Here is a 16,332-nt window from a genome sequence, read left to right on the forward strand (position 1 = left end):
CTTCTTATTTTTATATTTTTCTATGTAAAAGTGGAAAAGCTACATTGAAGATCCCTAGGAATATATTAAAAGTGTATTTGTAATTTAAGTGTTCATCCATAAAATTAATGTATGGCTTTATCAGAGCTTATTCCCTCCAGCCAAGTGTTATTAACTATCATTAATAGTACCCTTTATAGGGGACAAGTATTACTCAGTGACAAATTACCTAATTTACAAGAGTCTCCAGAAGTTTTTTCAACTATAAAATACACAAATTCTACCAATTACTCATCTTGGTCTTATAACACCTTCATGATACACAACATAAAATTGTTCTCTACCTCCAAAAGGTTTTGTTCAGCAAAGCCACAGCAAGATGGGGAGGAGTGGGGGAATGTGAAATGTGGATGCTCGAAATATTCAGGCACAACAGATCAGAATCAGATGCTTAGTGGTCTATAATAGCTCAAGTATACTCATTGCAACAAAAGCATGGCACTGCCAAGATCATGAGCAACCAGCCTTCTCTTTAAAGCACGGGTGTCAAACTCGATCACGTCACGTGGCATATCAGGACGTATCGTAATGTTATTTTTGCCTTTGTGGAGCTGGGGTGGACGTGGCTTACACGTGACACATCTGGCCCATGGGCCGCCATTTTAACAGGTCCGCTAAAGCTACAAAAAAATGGATTGCTTCCAAGCTCTTCCCCCTCAAAATTGGGAGAAAAGATGGACAGATGTTTTGCAAGCAGAGCCTAAGAGTTATAGTCAAGCAAGCCAAATGAAATGCCCATTTCTCCTTGTTGGATTTTCTTTATTAAAAGCATAAAAGTGTCCCATGAATCATTGGAAAACAAGAATATGTTCTCCAGATTTGACATTCTCCAGGAAAGAATGAAGCCCTGAGCATGGCCAACTAAAGATGTCCTGATCATACATGCTGCTCCCCCAACTTTTATTTCGAAAAAACAAGTAGTGGAGGTGATCCCTTAGCACATAGTTCCCCATAATCATTTGTCTGTATTTTTTGACAATAGTACTCAATAATTCTCACTCCCTGTTCCATCCATTGCCTGGGTTCATTCCTCAAAGCACTGAGGGAAAGATAATTGAGTAGAGAAAATAATTGTGGCTGCAACTTTAAATGTCTTCATATTTGAATTTAACTGAAAAATAATCTATTTGAGATCTCAAAATATCAAACTAACACAGCAAAATGCTGAAATATGACTTCGGCTTTTTAATAACTTATTAATCTTTTGAGTGCCAAATTGGAAAAGTAGTTTTTGGTTAAATTGCTAACCAGTGGTATCTTATATTTGATTTACCATGGGTTCAAAATTGAGGTGACAATGGAAATGAACGTTTTCTCCCCTGTTTGAGGAAAAGCAACCTATTGAGACAGGTATCAGGTAATCTGTATTGGTGAGATCCTTTTTTTAAAGGGAGTGGGAATCAAACTGAGCTTCTTATCACTTCAAAATGCCATTCCCATGATACCAGTGGTGAGATTCATTTTTTTTTACTACCAGTTCTGTGGGCTTGGCTTGGTGGGCATTGTGTGGCTTGGTGGGCATGGCAAGGGAAGGATACTGCAAAATCCCCATTTCCTCCTGATCACCTGGGACTTGGGAGGCAGAGAATAGATGGGGGCAGGTCCAATCAGTGGTGGTATTTACCGGTTCTCCGAACTATTCAAAATTTTCACTACCTGTTTTCCAGAACTGGTCAGAACCTGCTGAATACCACCTCTGCATGGTACATAAGCTTTGTGGGGTGACTGAATTTATTCAGATAGATTTGTGTAGATAAAAATCTTGGTAGATAACTTCAATCATCAACTTAATTAACTGAATCAGGGATTTGATATTTTAGATAAAAACTACCCAACACACAGTAGAGTGAAAAACATGGTGGTTAATTTACATGAAGCAACAATGACTCAGCTCGAAAAGGGGTTGAGATATGCTGAGGATACTCAACTTTAGATCTCCACTCCTGGTGATCCAAGTTGCTGTCCTCTTGTGATGCCTGGAAGTTGTGTGGGACTGGATGGGGGACATCTGAAGAAACCCCAAAGACAAGATCCAGCTAGAAAACCAAGGAGTCTACGAAATACCATGCAAAATCTGCCCGGCAACATATATAGGACAAACAAACAGGACAATAAATGCATGCATCACAGAACACAAGAACGCAATAAGGAAAAAAAGAAAAAACTTCCTCCCTTTTCCAGCACCTTAAAGCTACAGGACATGAAATCAACTTTGAAGGAGCCAGGTTAATCTCCAAAACAGAACACCTCAACGAGAGAATTATTATGGAAGCCATCGAAATAGAGAAACACCCCCACAACATGAATAAACGTGATGATACCTCCCGCCCACCAAACATCTGGAAACCAGCCCTAACCAACAAACGAACACCACCCACCACCCAAGCCGTTACAATACAAAACAACAATGCACACACAGCCTGCACCAATCAGCACCAATCTACCAATCATGATACAACCACACAACCAATCATTCCACTTACTGAAACAAAGCCAGCACCCCATCCCCTCCCACCAAGATTTACAGAAAGACGGCAGCTCCATTCCATTTTAAGCCCAAGCCTGAAGATGGCAGGTGAGATCTTGCCGAAACGTTGCAAAGACAATCTCAATCTTACATGGGAAAAGACCCAAATACAACAAAACCAGCATACACACACACACACACACACACACACACACACACACACACACATTATACATACATGTTGTTCCAATAAACCTATCTTGGCTAAAGCCATTTTCTAACGTATTTTATATGTATTTTGTGTTGCCTTTATCTGCCGTATTATGTCTGGCCCAGTCTCTTTTATTATTGGAGATTAAGCTAACCAACCAAAGCACGTCCATTCTTCAATTAGAAAAACATATAATGAAAGAAATAGAAACTAATTGAAGTCTGTACTGCAGTCTCGGATTGGGCTTCACAAATACTGTTCAAATATGTACCAATCAATATTCCAAGGAAGCATTTGTATTCTACAAAGGTGGCAGAAATTCTACTTGCCACAATCCTTTTTTATTATTATTAATGGTAATATACGTCAGCAATAGGTGGCAAAATAAGAGTGGACAGTATGTTTTATGATGCTTTCATCAGTTTGCCTTCTCTGTAGCTGTCAGAATGGAAATCAAAAGCACTAGAAGAAGGCTGATGGCTCTTCCTTAAGAAATGCTAGTTTGGCACTTATGCAGTGACAACACTGATGTCATTTTGAGATCTGTACTGAATATTAAATCTATGCTGCTATGCTAAGAATCTAAAAAAAGGCAAGATTTGAAAAGCAAAGCACCACTTATAGTGAAGCTGTAATGAATGAAAAGTAATAATGATAATAAATAATAGGAAAGTATGCAACACAGCTGTAACCATAGTAACATTATCAAATGAATAATTTACTGGGAGTAATGCATTTCATGAATCCTTGGTTATTTTTCTGTTTGAAAAATGAGTGCCAGTTGAATGTGATTCCTCCGTAAACCAAATGTGCAACCATTTGCACATTTGTCCAAGATGTTTTCCTGCACAACCTTCATGAAATGAATGAAAAAAAAATCTGGTAGATTCCTTTCCATGTTTGCTTTAATGTCCACAGTGAATTGCTGCAGGATAAAACAACGGGCAACACTTTATATTGTCTTAAAAGAATGTTACACAAATTTATGACCCATGTCAAGCACTCATCCCAAACTCAGTTCTCCGGATGCTGACTATTATTTGAACAAAAGACTGCCATCCGTTCATAAAATAAGACATTAACAAACGTGGCTTGTAGAAATGCAAAATTATTAGAGCAAAAAGGCTCTGACCAAGCAATGATCCTAATTTGGCCAGAATTACCAGAGAATTAGAGGGGCAAATTAGAAAGAAGCACAATTGGGTGACTGGAACTATGAATAGGTCACTTTAATTCAATGTTTAATTTATTCAATATCTAATTAATTCTATGTCTAATTAATTCAATATTTTGCCCCACATTCCAGTTGGTCACCAATGATAGCTGCTGGAAGAGAGATAATACTTGGAGAATGTTTGCTTTGTACTCTCATGGTGGGCTCCTCAGAAACATCTGGCTACTTACTGTGAGAAACAGAATATGGTACAGATAGAAATGAGTTAACAAGGATTCTTATTTCATTCTTAGTGATCCCTTTCATAAGGCTGTATACTTCAGATAACTGCTATTCTGAAATATTGTTAGGCTAAAGAAAGACTAAAAAATTAGTATTTCACTCTTTCCTTTCTATTTTTAGAATTCTGGAGAGAAATATATTTTGAATAACTGCTGAAAACAACTCCTACTCTCTTACCTACTTTTAATTTCCAACCTAGAATAGGATTACTTATTGCAATTACTTTTTACAGGGGATTACTCAGCATGCCCTTTCTGGGGTGATTGGACTTTGCGTGCATATGAATGCATTGCTTAGGCACGTTTGAGTATGTATACATGCGGAATCAATTTTATAATTCATCCTGGTTTTATAGGATCACAATTCTGCATTCATTTCTTCTTCAGAAATGTGTGTCTCTATTGCCTTATTGTGTACATCTGTAAAATTCGTGGTAACAATGACATATACGAGGATGCTGTACTGTACTCTAGTACATAAGCTTTTCCCCAAAGCTTACAAAGCATTTCTCAGAGAACTCCAATAAATAATATCTGCTTGTTTAAGAACAAGAAGCCAAACATTATACAAGCGACTCCGATATCAATGTGACAGTCTTAGTACTTCATATTGAAACAAGGATACCATAGGACAGAATGAAAAACAGAATATTACTGTCTAAAAATCTGGAGATAAGTACCTACAGGACTGGCCAAAATAGTGATATTAGGAAACAAGAAATTAAGTAATCCTCTAATCCCAAATTATAATGTATTAACAAATGAAATAAAGCCAGTTTTAACATGAATAAACGTAGCAATACATTTAAAAAGACTTGGAATTCTGAAATGTTAACCTTCTTGTTGAATGTTTACTTCTTCTTTTGCGACATAGTTGCAAAATTGCTAACTCAATCTTGACAAACAATACATATGCGCTCAGTCATTGAAGCCAAGTCATCTCATACTTGGACTTTAGCAATTTGCTCTACATGGGACTACCATGTTTCCCTGAAAATAAGACAGGATCTTATTTTCTTTTGACCCCTGAAATAAATGTTTGGCCTTATTTTTGGGGAGGTCTTATTATTTTTGAGGTGCAGGAAGCGGTGAGCGTGGTCACCTCATGGGTGCTGCTGTGTTGCAATAGTTTTGGGAAGGGCTTATTTTCAGGGGAGGACTTATTTTAGTGCATGTGCTTAAAAGCCCAATTGGGCTTATTTTCTGGGGAGGTCTTATTTTCGGGAAAACAGGGTACCCTTGAAGAGTATCGGGAAACTGTAGCTGGTGCAGAGTGCAGCCACATGGAAAGTTCTTGAGGGTGGCACACGAAACACCACTTTTCCATGGATGCCAGTTTGTTTCTGGGTCCAAATCAATGTGTTGGTTCTTACCTTTAATGCCTTTCATGCCATTTGTCCAGGTTGTCTGAGGAACGGTTTCACCCCAATGGAATTGGTCCACCCCATTCACACTGGCAGAAGGGGAGTACTGTGGAGTCCGTCAGTCAAAGAATTCCATCTGGCAGGATCGTGGTGCCTGCCAGCTGGAACATTGTGCCTCCAAGGTGAGATCCACATCCACCCTTCCAAAAGAGCCTGAATAACTGGATTTACCAAAGGACGTGTGGTTCTAATGGGAACGTCATTCTGGAGATGGTTAATGAACCCTCACCTTCCCCCACCCCCACCACATGTACATCCCCACCTTCTCCCTTCCTGCCATCTTTGTTCATTTTAATTCAATTTTAGTGTTACTACCGTGTTTCCCCGAAAATACAACCTGTCCCGAAACTAAACCCATGCCACATTTTTCGCGTGGGCAAAAATATAAGCCCACCCCCAAATATAACCCCCCCCTCCGGCCAGGCAGAGCACCGCTCACTGACCTAGCGTTATTCCGAAAGCGCCAAGTCGCAGGAGCCGGGGGGGAGCACTCACGTTGCTTGCCGCCTTCGGAATACCGCTAGGTTGGGGAGTGGCGTTCTGCCTGGCCGAAGGGGAGAGTTGCCGGGCGGCTGCTCCCTTGTGAACTGGCTCCCGAAGAGCTGGGCACAGCCTCAGCGGCGAAGCAGCCATGAGGTAACCATGCTCACGAGCAGCCGCCCGGCAAATCCCCTCTCCAGCTGGAAAGAGCGCCATTCACTGACCTAGGGGGTAATCCCTAAGGTGCCAAGCCATGTGGCGCTCTGCCCGCCCTCCAGCTCCCGCGGCTTTGCACATTCGGGATACCCCCTAGGTCAGTGCATGGAGCTCTGCCCGGCTGGAGAAGTGGGTTGCACGAGCGCCTGTTCCGCCTGCAGCTTCACCAAGCACTTGCGCAGCTCTCCCAGGCCACCGCCGCTGGCTGCTGCTGCCTGCCACCGCCTGCCGCCGCCCCGTTCCGCTCCGCGCATAACTTCCAAATCCAAAAATCTGGGCCGAGTGTTCTAGCATCGGCCGCTCTAGGACTGCTCTCTATGGTGGGCTGGCTGCCGGACAGAGAGTCTTCCGGACAGAGTCTTCCAGCCGAGTCTTCCCGGCTCTTCGGAAGCCAGTTCACAAGGGAGCAGCCGCCCGGCAGCCCCAAAACAATAAGCCCTCCCTGATAATAAACCCAAGGGCATATTTCGTGGGGCAAAAGAAAATAAGCCCCTGGCGTATTTTCGGGGAAACACGGTATGTATTGTTTTAAATGTTTCATCTTTTTGCTTTTTAATTGAATGTAAGCCAGCTTTAAAATTGCTTTTCAGAGATATGGGCGGCATATAAATTTAATAAATAAATAAATAAAATATCAGCAGTCCATTGTTCCAAATCAAAGGTAGATTTTCTTTCCAGTGTTCAGATATTTTGGTAATTGTCAATTGCATAAGTCAAGAATATATGTATACCGTATTTATTCGAGTATAACGCGCAAAATTTTGTACCAAAAAAAGGAATCAAAGTGTGGGTGTGCATTATAAACGAGGGCTGGGGTTTTGAGGGCGCAGGCGAATTGTAAATTGTAAATTTCCAGACTGCAGCCTCGATCCCGGCCTCAGGCGGCGCCGTGCCGTGCTCAATAGTCGCAACTCAGCTGCCTGCCGCCTTTCCCCTCCTTTGTCTCCCAGCTATTGCCGCCGCTGCTGCTGCCGTTCACAGGACCCGCGAAGAGGGTGAGAGGCGGGTCCTGTGAACGGCAGCAGCAGTGGCGGCAATAGTCGCAACTCGGCGGCGGGCCGCCCCGGCTGGGAGACAAAGGAGGGGAAAGGCGGCAGGCAGCTGAGTTGCGACTATTGCCGCCACTGCTGCCGCCATTCACAGGACCCGCCTCTCACCCTCTTCCTCCAGTCGGCAGGAGGAAGAGGGTAAGAGGCGGGTCCTGTGAACGGGTCCTATTTCCCTTAAATGTGAACCAATTGGGGCAATTGCAACAGAATTTCTACTTATAGCATAAATGCACGCAGATATTTTACTGGGAGTAGCAGGTACAGTGATTCTTAGAACTTATGGTAAAAGATAATTTCCCCCCATTATACTGATGTCATATTTTCTCTTCTCCATGTGCCTCTGCTTCACTACATTGTCAGTGGGATTTTTTCCTTAATAACCTATTTCCTTAATAACCCATCTTCCTTCTAAGCTTTAAAAAGCTAGACATTTTCCAAATTTCTATTCTATACATGTATTCAATAAAAAAATATTTCTTTTTGCATATGCAACAAAATCAAAAGGAAATCATTTTTTAAAAGATTCCATGAGATATAGGACAGCAAACAAAATGATATAATACATTTAGCATATAAACAAAATGTAATGAGAATTATACTAAAATAATAGTACTTGCATTGGTTCAGTAAAAGTTAATGAAATAGATAAATAGACCCTTACAATGCTTGGTGTGAAACAAAATTTTATACCGATTTTTAATCGAAAATTAGGGGGTGCGTGTTATACACGTGTGCGTGTTATACTCGAATAAATATATAAATATATGCCTTCTTAATATGCAGAGATGAATAGAAGGATATATGGAGAGTTGAAACTGAAGCCTTGAAACCTTCATCCAGCATCAGGGAATGTTGAACAAAATGTCTACAAAGGAAAACTCCCTAGAAAGGTACAATGCAGTTTCAAAAGGCACTCTAGAAGAGGAGATAACGTAGTATGTAACAGAGAGACACCACTGAGAAACTGAATCTGCAACCTGTACTTCACATTCAAATCGCCCATTATTTTGGAATTCCCGAATGCAACCGATGTTGGAACATCAGGACATAAATTGCCCTAGGACTATCCTTCCTTCCATTACCTTTAATTTATCCTTTCGCCCCACAAATACATATTTTTGTAAAATTCTGAATAGATGGAGCTGGGTCTCAACAGATAGATTAATATATAGGAGAGGAGAGGATGATTAAACTAATTTTAAGAGTAACAGTACGTTTACTGGCTTCATTAGCTGCTAAGACCTTGGCTTAGAGGCCAGTGAAAAGGTGGATAGAGTGTTCTTGTCTAAATAGACTTCTCCTCCTCCATTGTTGCCTTGACATTCATATGCAAAAGAAGGCAACAATATGGTGCATTTTTCATTTGGCCCACTGAATTGAGATGATAGATTGAATTAAGTGAACTGTAAATTTACTGGCTTTGCATGTGCTAGATTGCTTTGCAGCTACAACCACTGAATAACCCAGACATAGTAAGAAAGCACAACCCATTTATCCTACAGTGTTCTTTCTTCTAAAGCCAGAATCAATATGGAGCACAACTCTGATGCTTTTAAAAGGTGATGAGAAGCTTCTCTGTTCACCCCCACTATTGTACAGGAGGAGGAGATGGCTGGGCAATTAGAATTGCATGAAAAGTAGTGTAGGACTAGGCTCATTAATCCAAACTCTTCAAGGCATCCCTACCACCATCCTTCATGCATTAAGAGAAGGACTACGTAAGGGTTTCCCATCCTTTAGAAACAGAAAATGTGAGCAGAACCATAGATGATATAGTGCCGGGGTGTCAGACTCAAGACCCACGGGCCGGATCCAGCCTGCAGGGTGCTTAGATCTGGTCCATGGAAACAGCCTGCAGTGACTCTGCCAGCGAAAATGGAGCTCATGAGACCATTTTTGCTAGCAGAGTGCTCAGGCCGCCACAGGCACCACTGACATGAGTGACATCAAGCTGGCCATGCCCACCCTGGCAACACCCACACCACCCCTCCCCCCCCAAGATCAAATACAACCCTGGTGCAGCCCTCAATTAAATCAAATTTGACACCCCTGCTATAGTGTATCTCCTTGGTAGGAATTGAACATCTGGAAACTAACCATGTCAAAAAGTAAAGGTAGAGTTTCCCCTCTCATATGCATGCTAGTCATACCCGACAACGAAGACATCTCCGTAGTTATGTGGCTGGCATGACTAAATGTCAAAGGTGCACGGAACGCTGTTACCTTCCCACCAAAGGTGGTCTCTATTTTTCTACTTGCATTTTTTACATGCTTTCGAACTGCTAGGTTGGCAGAAGCTGGGACAAGTAACGGGAGCTCACTCTGTTACACAGCGCTAGGGATTCGAATCGCCGAACTACTGATCTTTCTGATTGACAAGCTCAGCATCTTAGCCACTGAGCGCAGTGGCTAAGACGCTGAGCTTGTCAATCAGAAAGATCACATAGATTTTAACCATGTCTAATGAGTCTCAATAAAGATGAAACTGGATGCATTATGCCTCCTGCTAGTTGGTAACAGTTGTAACATCTGAACAAAAACATATTGAATTCTGGTTTTATTTTTTAAAAAATTCCTGACCAGCTAGCTAGCACCTGAAGATCAAGGACAAAGGCTAACTGACAGAAGAATTGAACACGGATGTTTATGATGACGCAATCCCCGAAAGCATCATTGCAAAATAACTTAGTGCAAGCATTTTTTTTAAAAAAAGGGTGGAGTGGGATATACCAAACATTAAAACTAATTGAAAGCTCCTGTTTAAAATGTACGATAGGCCAAGAAATCTTCAGGGCTGAAAATGATAGTATTAGGATTTTGAACAATTTCAACCATTTCTTGGGGGTCTTTTCATACTTGAGTAGAAGATGGCCAAGTGAGGCTGGGGAATTTCAATGGGTGATTTGTGGAAAGATACCAAGAAGCCACATAAAATTGACTTTAGTCAAAAATTGACTTTGTTGCTATAAATTCACACCCAGAAGAAACTGGAGTTCTCAAAGTAGGCATTATTAACTGTTTATTAATTGATTGTAATGAAAGGTGGGTTGCCAATTTCTTTACTACCAGTTTGGATGCGCTCCCTTGTGCGCACTACACTTCTGCGCAAGTGCAGAAGCATCTGGGCGGGTGGGCGGAGACTCCCACTGCCGCTACTACCGGTTCAGCCAATCCAGGCCGAACCGGCAGCAATCCAGCTCTGATTGTAATGCATTTATTCATAAGTATGTGCTTATATACAAAAAACTTCAGAGATGCAACACAGTTGTTTTTAAACCAAAAGAGAGTCACTCATCAGAAACAAGAATCAAAAGGCAAGAGCCTAACAGGTTTCTCCCTGGATTTCCCTCAGCAACAAATCAACTAAATCAAATTAATTAAATCAGCACTTTCTATATGTAGAGGTTAAGATACAGAGTCTGACTCTCAAATATAATAGGAAGCTGGAGGAAAGGGGCAGTTGATAAGGAAGAAGAGCAGAAATGACAGAATAAGTAACTTCAATCTATTTTTTTTTCTCAGCCATATCTTTCCACCCGAAAGCTTAGCTATTATCTATTCTGAAAACAGTGATCTTTCAAGGCAGAACTTAATGCCTATCTGGGTTGATACCGAGGGAGCCATTCACAAAGACTCAAATCCAAGGGTCATCTCTAGGGCAGTCCTACTGTTTCACAGTTGCCAAACTCCGGCAAGCATCAGTAATGAAATAGGTCAAGTTAAAAACCCTGTAATCCATGAATGTTAGGAATTATACCTGCTAAGCACAATTTCACAAGGGTAAATTTCCCGACAGCCCTATTTCCTTTCTCATGGGTGCATTGCAAATCTCCTACGCACCAATATTGATCCGGTCTTTTTGTGGTTGCACTTTTTTTTCTAATGTTTTAGCAGGTGAATACTGAAGGTGACATGATGGTAAAAGCATCTATGGGTGAGGATGGTTTCATTTCCCCTCCCTTTTTGGAAACAATTTGGATTTAGGAAATGTATGTTAGTGCGTTGTCAGCACAACTATTTTATTTCTAACTAGATGATAACCAGGCATTACCCGGGTATTTATTTATAGGGGGGAAATGTCTGGACCAAATGTAATTTCTAATGTTGGATTTTCCCCCTTACCAGCGGGAGCCTCCTTGTGGAGTACTGTGAAGCCATTGCCATGGCAATTCTATTGTGCTGTAGATAGAAGCCATTTTTTGGCAGTACAGTAGAAGCCATTTTAAGGCACAACAGGCTGTATCTTAACAAAACAGACATCCCAAGAGGTGTTAGGGTTGTCTTACCCCCCACAGTATTTTTCTCCAGAGAGTAAGTCATCTGTGTAGCAAATTTGGTTGAAATTGCTCGAGGCATTCCAGAGTTATGCTGGAACACACATACATGCACACACACGCACACACACACAGAGCCATTTATAGATAGATAGATAGATAGATAGATAGATAGATAGATAGATAGATAGATAGATAGATAGATAGATAGATAGATAGATATTGATTGATTCTGGAAAATTATGCTCTTTTGGTGGCATCATCTTAAGGAGCTCCAGGAGTTCAAACCAATAGGGATAATGTACAACTCACAGATCATAGGCTGCCCATGCCTGGTTTCCATTGACTGGAACCATCTGTTCAGATTTCAGATGTGGGTTTCCTCCAACACTAAAACTGGAGCTGGTCCAGTTTGAATCCTACATGTTGTACCATTATGCTCTGGCCCTTTTCCAAGGTTCATTATGAAGTGGAAGGATTTGGATCTCCATTAGCTGCCATTCTCTGTCAAGTGCCTCACACTGATGTGATGAACACTGAGTGCAGATCAAGCCCATTTTAAAACCACTTATACTCTGAGGTTTTGGTTTTAGATCCAGCCCTATTGTAATTATTGTTCATGGCTGACATTTTTAAATTTCCTGTTGAGGGAGGGCTGTTCAATTTTAACATAGATGGCCTTTTTGACTCCTCTTTCAAATCAGTGGTCCCCTCAGTCCAGATGTAAACTTTGCTGTCTTCAAAGAGGCAGGGATACAACACCAACGCTCTCCTGTTTACAATGGGGGTCCTTTTAGTATTCCCAAGAAGTGCACCCAATTGCACTCTGGTTCAGGTGACTTTGAGGATACAGATAAAGCCTCAAATAGCCTGAATGACTCTCAGAGAGCTAATAACCAAACTTCAGCGTGCAAACTGAAAAGCATATAAATCCTTCCATTTCCTGCCAGTCAGTTAGAACTGAGGAAGGTTTTTGGATGAGAAGTGAAATATTTTCAAAGGGGTAAAAAAAGAAAGAAAGTCCAGTGGCCTTTTGGAAAAAGCACTTTGGGACTAATGTGTGTACAGTCAAGACAGCATTATTCAGCAGTTATTAAGCATAGTGCAAGATCTGGAGAGAAGGAGGAGCCACAGTCTAGGTGACAATCAGATCAGAGGTGGTATTCAGTAGGTTCCGATCAGTTCTGGAGAACTGGTAGCGGAAATTTTGAGTACTTTGGAGAACCTGTAAATACCACCTCTGACTGGCCCCACCCCAATCTATTCTCTGCCTCCCGAGTCCCAGCTGATCAGGAGGAAATGGGATTTTGCAGTAACCTTCCCCTGGAGTGGGGAGGGAATGGAGATTTGACAGTATCCTTCCCCTGCCATGTCCATCAAGCCACGCCCACCAAGCCATGCCCACAGAACCGATAGTAAAAAAAATAATAATCCACCACCGAATCAGATCAGAGGGAGCTGAGCCCACAGAAGAAATGGGGGCGCAGCAAATGTCTTACAAGGGATGCCTTCCTATAAAGGTGAGGGGTGGAGAGAGGTGTATTTTCAGACTTGCAAGATTCTGTTAATGTGAACTCACAGTAAAGGTTGTGTTAGTACTCATGGTTGGTGCTTCTTGTTTGGACTATGTCAAAGGGCTGACATTTGGTATACACAGGAATATAACCCCTCCCTTAGGAGGGAATGACTTGAGGCTTTTAGTCATGGGGCCCAGACACAATTAATCCTTTGGCTCTCCAGTTTGAGAGTACAAATGAATTAGAAGGAGAGTACATTATTTATAGTAGGGACAAGGTAGAAAGTGAGTTATTGGGAACCACAAATTCCACACTAATATAGCTTGTTTTTTGTTTGTTTTTTTTGCCTGCTCAAACCTAAACCTGGACTGCACTTATCAGTCTTTGCACAGAGCCTTTCAGATGTGTTGGAGCTGGAATTCCCACCATATTTTTCCAATGTTGGGTGGGAATTCTGCAACTGTAATTCTAAAATATCAAGATATCAGATTGGGGTCAGGATCAGGTTGATTATGATGGAATTAGGTGAAGTAAACTGGAGAGCCAGTTTGGTGTAGTGATTTTAAGGCAACAGGCTAGAAATTGGAAGGCCATGAGTTCCAGTCCTGTCTGAGGCACAAAGCCAGCTGGGTAACCTTGGGCCAGTTGCTTTCTCTCAGCCCTAGGAAGTAGACAATGGCAAATCATCTCTGAAATCTTGGTTTTTTTTAAAAAGTGATTCATCCAGGTAGTTGCTTGGAATCGAAAACTGATTAAAAGGCCCACACGGATGGCCTACTGATCTGAGAAACACTTTTTTCTATAGTTATATTAGAACAATGCTCAGGGATCCAAATCAATCGTCAACTGTTAAAATTATTCCAGTGCCAATACAAGAGGGCAGTTGTTATATGTAAAATCCTCTGTCAGTTCAGGAAGGTCAGATCGGATCCACTTTAACAAGAATACTGTATTTTCCAAAGTCATATTTTTGGGAGAAAAAACTGATTTGCTGTTTGAACCTGAAGTTTAATAAAATTCTTAAGGAGCAAAAAATTTTAACGGCAGATCTTTTATGTAAAACAATTTGCTTTGGGAAGATCTTGTTTTGTTAACGTAACTTCGACTATGTTATGCTGTAGCACTGCTGCTTTGGGCCGCAATTAAGCACTGATCGCATTACATGAGAGATTATACTATCCTATTTACAGTAAATAGTTTAAAGTAGAGAAAAACAGGAAAGACTTTAGTCATGAATGATTTACATTCAGCTTCTTCTCAGACTGTTGCATTATTCAGATAAAGAAAACTGTGCCTGGAATGCTAACAACCACATTTAATTTATTATATGTAGTGGGAAGCATATTGCTTTCCCAAAATGTCACTTAATATCCCAAACCATCACCAAAGAAATTATCCTGCTTGAATTGCCACTTCTTACACGTTTGTTATTATGACTACAGCAACCTGAGATACAAATGAAACAAAATATGAAATTATGCAAAGCTATTGCCCTGAATTAACAAGATTGGGGAAATGGCCAAGACATTTCATTTTTTCTAAGAGCAAAGAAAGATCAGTTCACAACTTATTCTGTGAAAAATCTCTCTCTCTCTCTCTCTCTCTCTCTCTCTCTCTCTCTCTCTCTCTCTCTCTCTCTCTCTCTCTCTCTCCCTCCCTCCCTCCCTCCCTCCCTCCCTCCCTTCCTCTCTCTCCCCTCCCCCCAATCAGATTTTAACAACATCACATAGCACTCACACAGGCAGAAATCCAGTCTATAAATTGGGAAAAAAATGGAATTCCTATCAAAAATGTGTGTGTGGTGTGTGTGTGTGTGTGTGTGTGTGTGTGTGTGTGTGAGAGAGAGAGAGAGAGAGAGAGAGAGAGAGAGAGAGAGAGAGAGAGAGAGAGAGAGAGAGAGAGAGAGAGAGAGAGAGAGAGAGAGAGGTGATTTTCAGCCGCTTCTTACAGGTTTGTGCAAACTGGTAGCAGCGGCTGCTGGAGGTTCCGCCCACCCACCTCAATGTAATGTGCAACATTCTGCACATGCACAGAAGGCAGTGCGCATGCAAAGAAGGTGGGATATATTTCTGGGATATATTTGTGCGCTCAGTACAAATATAACCAGTAGCAAAGGTATTGAATCCCACCACTGGTGGGTGGGGGTGGATTTGGGAGGGAGGGAGGGAGGGAGGGAGGGGGAGGGAGGGAGGGAGAGAGAGAGGGGGGGGTGATTTTCAGCCGCTTCTTACAGGTTTGCGCAAACTGGTAGCAGCGGCTGCTGGAGGTTCCGCCCACCCACCTCAATGTAATGTGCAACATTCTGCACATGCACAGAAGGCAGTGCGCATGCAAAGAAGGTGGGATATATTTCTGGGATATATTTGTGCGCTCAGTACAAATATAACCAGTAGCAAAGGTATTGAATCCCACCACTGGTGGGTGGGGGTGGATTTGGGAGGGAGGGAGGGAGGGAGGGAGGGGGAGGGAGGGAGAGAGAGGGGGGGGTGATTTTCAGCCGCTTCTTACAGGTTTGCGCAAACTGGTAGCAGCGGCTGCTGGAGGTTCCGCCCACCCACCTCAATGTAATGTGCAACATTCTGCACATGCACAGAAGGCAGTGCGCATGCAAAGAAGGTGGGATATATTTCTGGGATATATTTGTGCGCTCAGTACAAATATAACCAGTAGCAAAGGTATTGAATCCCACCACTGGTGGGTGGGGGTGGATTTGGGAGGGAGGGAGGGAGGGAGGGAGGGGGAGGGAGGGAGGGAGAGAGAGAGGGGGGGTGATTTTCAGCCGCTTCTTACAGGTTTGCGCAAACTGGTAGCAGCGGCTGCTGGAGGTTCCGCCCACCCATCTCAATGTAATGTGCAACATTCTGCACATGCACAGAAGGCAGTGCGCATGCAAAGAAGGTGGGATATATTTGTGGGATATATTTGTGCGCTCAGTACAAATATAACCAGTAGCAAAGATATTGAATCCCACCACTGGTGGGTGGGGGTGGATTTGGGAGGGAGGGAGGGAGGGAGGGGGAGGGAGGGAGAGAGAGAGAGAGAGAGAGAAAGAGAGAGAGAGAGAGAGAGAGAGATTTGGGATATATTTGACAAAACAGAAATCTGCATTTGTTCAGCAAAATATATCATTGCCTTCAAGTGGTCATCTGAATCAATTGTTGAGTAACTGCAGAAGCTTCAGTAAGGTAAGAAAACACAGG

The sequence above is a fragment of the Natrix helvetica genome (assembly GCF_964273705.1).
Source record: "Natrix helvetica genome assembly, chromosome: 2".
Taxonomy (NCBI): Eukaryota; Metazoa; Chordata; class Lepidosauria; order Squamata; family Natricidae; genus Natrix; species Natrix helvetica.